We start from the raw sequence: 6,000 nt of genomic DNA, 5'->3' as shown, positions 1-6,000 counted from the left end.
TCTGCTTACACCATCACATCTGCAATATCTTGGCAAACCACTGGAATCTCAACACCAGTTTATTTTTGTGGCAATAAGGGAATGTTCAATTATTTTCCTTCTTCCGTTACTTCACGGTAATGAGGGAGAAATAAGTCAGACATATTAGAGGCTCAGCATAATACACAGGGCCAGATCCACAGCTGTTGCTGAGGAGCAGGTGGGTACAAAGGTAACTTTAAGCGACGTTTCCTGTCCCCAAGTTCTGGAGCTGCTTTGAACTAGGCTAGTCGTCCAGAAGTCTGAGAAGCCTGAAGATTGCTCTACCTTCCACCAGCTTCCAGCAGCTCCAATAGGCTGATGCACCAAACCGACTGCTGGGGCAAAGGAATGGCTGACCCCTCTCTCAGGGCCATGCCCCCTATGTTGACCATATGACATGAACAGGGAGAGGTCCTTCAGGGGGAGCCGGGCAAACTGGTTTTAGGACTTGGTAAGCCAGTTTCAGGGCAATTCCACAATACCAGAGTTGTACAAAATGGACCCACTGGAGGGCAGGATATGGTCCATGAAGTCTATTGTGTAAACTCCCATTTAGTCAATTCTTAAATGTTGTAAAGTTCACACTATGGCCAAATTCTAATCTCATTGAAGTCAATGGCAGAATTTCCATTAACTTCAAAGGGAACATGTTACATGTTGGAGCCCATAGAGTATTGCTGTGGACATACAGATTATATTCATCATGAGTAAGGGTCCTGCATGCTAGCTAAAATTTTTAACAGTTGCTATTTAAAATACACGTATAGCAGCATGGTGAGGTTGTGTTTATGAAGTAGCAGCCTGAAACATTTATAATTTTGTTTCTATTTAAATATTGTACCTACATTTTGTAGAAACATCACATACATATCAGACTACCTATCTACTTAGCTGATAAGTCAATAAGGCCAATATTTTTTAAAGTGTCTACTAAGTTTTTGGTGCTTCAGTATTTGTGTGTCCAACTTGACTCATCTAGGACCTGATTTTCAGATGGGCCGAGCACCCACAACTCTAGTTGACGTCAATGTGAGTTGTCGGTTCCCAGCATCTCCAAATATGAAGCCCCGGGTGTCTCATGCGAGGCATGTACAATTAACGGATACTTTTGAAATTTTTGTCCTAAATAGTTATAATTTGGCTAAAACCTGTATCACTGTAGAAATAGCTGGGAGAAAACGGGGGCCAGTGCCATGTGACCAGACTGCTCTTCACTGGCCACTAAGAAGCGATCAGACCTTGGTCAAGATGGGAACGACTGTGTTATATGATTAATTCTTATTTGCATTGTCTCTCCTAACTGAGAAAGAGTGTCTTAGGAAGTAGGACCATTTAGTCTCCATGGTCAGTGAAAGAAGTTTATCAGAAAATTGATGTATAGTCATACAACAAGAATATCATTGTAAACGAATTTGTATACCATCAAAGCAGCCCCTCTTGACTTGTTCACAAAACAGGCGTCTGGATCTCCATATCTAATTGTTAAATTGTACCCACGCTGTATTTTATTGCCACAAAATATGTAAATCCCTGGCATGCCTCTGTTGTGGCCACCCCAGCATTCTTTGTTTATGCTAAGTTTGAATGTATTCTAGCACATAGTTTTTATCCTCCTGCTTACTTTTAGTACATCTCCAGTATAAGTAATACATTGGCATAGCTTTGCCATTTGTCAGCCAGCAGTCTGGTAACACATTTGCTCGTCAATCTAATTTTAACCTTTTCTCACACAAGCACTTGGTATTTCATGTAAATCAACCAGCCATTCTGTCTTTTACTAGGGCTGTATCTTCATAGTCTTCTAAAACCATGTGCTTTACCCAAAATAATCATTTTAACTTGTGGAAGGAAAATTAAAGCTAATATGTTACTTCTGGACTGTTAATACCAGAACACTGGGAATCTGTTTATTACCACAACAAAGATAAATGATATGTCTAGAAAAGATTTTTGATAATGGGTACGGTAATGCCTTTCAGCACTTTCCGAAATTAAAGGCCTGCCCTGAAAGGTAAGTGGTATATGCATGGCTAAAAATCTCACTATAATGCATGGCTAAAAAACTTGCTACACAAATTCTAGATCTATATTCTTGTTATTTTAAGTTACAACTGGGCATAGAGGAAATACACATCTATGATGAATTCATAAATGTATTTAAAAGTAATCACATTTTGGTTTATTATAGTTCATACAACAGGGTTTTTTAAGAGATACTAATGCTGATTGCTAAAGAGGACATGTTTCATTCTGAAATATACTGAAAAGTAGATATATTAGTGAATGTCTCCTTTAGTTTCTCTTGATATTGAGTAGCAGCTTGTGCAGTTAAAATTTAAGGATCTGCTAGCATTTCCTTTCACTTTTGGCTATGAATATTCACTCTTTTCATTTACCAGTTTTAGATGTTTTGTAAGAGTGGCTATGACCTAAGCACTGTCTTTGTTTCTTTTGTATTAAACATGAAATGGTGAAGGTGATTAGTCCTTCAATGTAGGTTAAAGCACATTTTGGTATTTTCAAACATTTTACTGCATTAAAAGGTCTAAAATATATAAATGTGGTTATAAACATGTATTAGAATAATCAGAGAAGTCTGCCAAGAATCCAGTCCCACACAATACATGGTTTGTAATCCTTTACAAATTCCATGTACTCTACAACTGTTAACCTATTAATCATCATGAAAATAAGAGCTTTGCTTTGACTGATCCAGATCAAATGATCCTATTAATGAAAAATATGTAAAAATTATGTATTAACCCAGCGATTGAACACTTCACTCAGGTTTACAACAGAAAAGATAAAGCTACGCTCATTTACTGGTATGTTCTATCTTTAATAATCATTCATGGCATCATAGCTGTTATTGCACACATGCACGGAAACAGTAAACCCTCTCCTCAGCACACAGCTCAAGGAATCCCATTGGGACAGGCCCATGAAGGCCACAGGGCAGAAATGAAACTCCCCCATTTCCACTAGCACAGTAAACCCTCTACTCTACCCCTATTCAGCAGTGGAAGGAGAGAATGGTTGATGGTCCCATCATTCTTTCAGCCCATCCCCACTCTCCAAACCCCTCTTTCTCAACATAATTGTTGAAGGCCCCACTAAACTGTCCTCTGCAACAAGCAAGGGGTGATCCCCAAATCCTGACCTCCCACACCCCAATTGGGTGATTACAAGTTGTTTGGGGCAGGGGTTGTCTTATTATGTGTTTGTACAATGCAGCTGTGATTCTGACTGAGGACTCTAGTCACTACTGTAAGACAAGTAATAATAATTAAATTGGTTCCACAGACTGGGTGTGTGGCAGAAATTGCCCATGACATAAAAATGCACAGACAGCAGTGTGGTTCTAATGGACAGACCACTGGAGCAGGACTCAGGAGAGCTGGGCTCTAATCCTGGCTCAGCCAGCTGGCCACTTGGGCAAGTCATTTCCCCTCTTGTGCCTGAAATGGGGATAATGATACTAACCTCCTTTGTAAAGCACTTTGAGAACTACTGATGGAAAGGTCTATAAGAGCTAGGTATTAATAGCAACTGAAAGTCCTTGGGTCAGTTTGACTTAGGGTCCTAAATACAGATGAAGAGGCCTAACTTTAAACACCCATAAATGTTATCTTGAATAAATACAAATTGCAAGGCTTTTGCTCCAGAAGATGTTCTAGGTAGCTTCTTGAGGGTTTTACATTTGGTTAATTTTAGGGAATGGATTGCACTATAGGAAGTTGCTCACCAGCTCGTCCCTCAGGTTTTAGAGAAGTTCTTAAATGCAAGTCTGTTAGGCTTTTGGGCCACAATATGGTGCTGATTCTACTCTCAGCTACACCCAGGCAGGTTCATTATGGTCAAATGGGGTGTACAGTCATGGCTGAGGGCAGAATTTGGTCCTGTTGGGTAGTGCACAGTAATACTAGGTAACACCTTGTGACTTGTTAGATACTGTGTTTTACTAATGCTGTTCTCATAGCTGGGAGTGAACAAGTCTCTTTCAGGACACCTTGCTTCACCATTAACTGCTTGTTCTGAACACACGATTAGGGGTATTTTACTCAGAGAAAGCAGTGATGGCTTTATGGACTAAAGTGCATGTGTTTGTATTTAATTAATACTTTTTTCCAATGAGGGTTCCATACTTCTTTACTCCTGAGACATGAGGGGCCAAATGGAGTGGAAGTTATTGGAGTTACATAGGAATGAACTTGGCTGCAGAACTTGTGATTCAAAAGGAAATTGATTTTTGATTCACTGTTGTAAATGAAATGCTAATTTACAGTACTGAGTCCACACAGCGTATTTAGATCAGTACAAACTCCAATGTACTTCAGAGGGAGGTATGCCTATGTTACATATCTGAGGACAGAATTTCATCTTAGCCCTTTAGGACCCAGTCCTACTCCACTGAAGTCAGTGGCAAAACTATCAACTCTAGTGAAAACAAGATCAGGTCCTCAGTGTCCACTGCCCCAATTACTCTTTGTATTCTTCCAAATATTTCTAAATGCAGCTTCAGCTGCTGCTAGGGAGTCTGTTCCCCACACTAATTGCTCCCTAGAGCTAACAACTGCATGAACTCTTCATGTCCATTCCTTTCTTAATCTTAGTCCAGCCATTCCTGCTACACTGCAGCCTCCCATATCAATATTTGAAGCTCTCTCGCTTCATTGGGTGGATGGGGGATGTCACGTATTCAATGCTTCTTTAAAGAGGAGGGAGTTTTAGCTATTAGAGTTACAAGTAAAGGTTCATAATTTCTCATTTGTAAGACTCAGTAGAAAGTAGGTGCAAAAAGTCTAAGAGCACAACACCTTATTATAACCCTGAGCTGTCTGAGTTAAGGCCCAGTAGAAATTAATAGGCGATGAGGGTTGTGACAGAGTGCTGGGAAACAGCAACTGATGCAGCACTCTGGTCACTGCCACTACAAGTAGTTGCTCTCAATTAGCCCTGATTAAGAAGAGCTGTGCCTAACGTGTGGATTGGGTTTGGCTGAGAAGAGCCCAAAAGGCTAATTAGCCCATTACCCAAGCGGTAGAAAAGGTACGTAAAGGAAGTACTCAGGGGAAGAGAGAGATCTGCAGGCTTGCCAGAGCTCTCTCAGGGGGAAGATATCTTCTGTGTCCCTCCTTATTGGCTGAGTGAGCTAAGGGTTTTATGATCTTGTATATACAGAGTTGCGTGAGTTTATAGAAGTGGTGGGAAGAACACTGTGACGTAAACCATGAGATGTTTGACCAGAAGAAGGTCCCTGAGAGGTTTGTTGCTTGAAAAGAGACAGGAGCAGGACTCTGCCCTGTCACAAGGCTGTTCTGCTCTTCTCAGGATGGATTCTGCATCTTGAAGGATGGACCATTAATACGCATCCTACCATCAAATCATCTGGTTTGGGGTTTTTTGGGTTTTTTTTTTTTTTTAAAAAGATGTTTATTGTACCTGGTCATGAAGTTGACTAGAAACACTTCAATGAAGAAAGGACAGGGAGAGTTGCACTTAAGAGATTAACTAATTTAAATTAGTAACAAATTAGCTGATGCCCTCATTGGGCTCCAGCTACCCACCATTTGAAGTTCAATCAAGTGTCAGGTGGAATTTTCGTAAGGCAGATTGGGAAAAGTTCTGCAATGCTCTTGAACTGGTAGTGTGGTTACCATTCGATCACACTGTACCCCAGTCAATGAAGCCTATGCTGATTCCAAGGAGCCATTTACAAAGCTGCATGTTTAGCTATACCACGAGGCTATTGTCAATCAATTTAAACGCTCTGCCTGAGTGCCGATTACCAAGCCCTGCTCCAGAAATTTGAATTATCTGGTGTCCTAGACATTGCAGACCATCTCATGAGTCTCTGGACACTGCTTGGTGGAAGGAATTTATGGGGAAGCTTGACTTCACTTATTCCAGCCAGAAGTGGTGGAATCTGATCTATTGGCTGGGTGTTGTTCAGTGATCACCAGGCCAAAACCACCTAGT

The 6,000-nt window shown here is 40.7% G+C and overlaps 1 protein-coding gene across 3 annotated transcripts in view; it reads left to right on the top strand.

Moving 5' to 3' along the window:
• Positions 1 to 1,781: 1,781 nt before the first annotated feature.
• Positions 1,782 to 6,000, top strand: part of ITGB6 (integrin subunit beta 6) — a 74,123-nt gene continuing 69,904 nt past the window's right edge. For 2 of the 3 annotated variants that reach the window (XM_034785622.1, XM_034785621.1), the window contains exon 1: positions 1,783 to 2,032. The gene's annotated coding sequence lies outside the window, so the exon portion shown is untranslated. Of the gene's footprint in view, positions 2,033 to 6,000 lie in introns of all 3 variants that reach the window. The other variant, XM_034785624.1, reaches the window with a different exon arrangement.

Source organism: Trachemys scripta, chromosome 11, assembly GCF_013100865.1.
Source record: "Trachemys scripta elegans isolate TJP31775 chromosome 11, CAS_Tse_1.0, whole genome shotgun sequence".
NCBI classification, from domain to species: Eukaryota; Metazoa; Chordata; order Testudines; family Emydidae; genus Trachemys; species Trachemys scripta.
The sequence above is the reverse complement of the archived record's forward strand: the minus strand, read 5'-3'. Positions and strand labels throughout refer to the sequence as shown.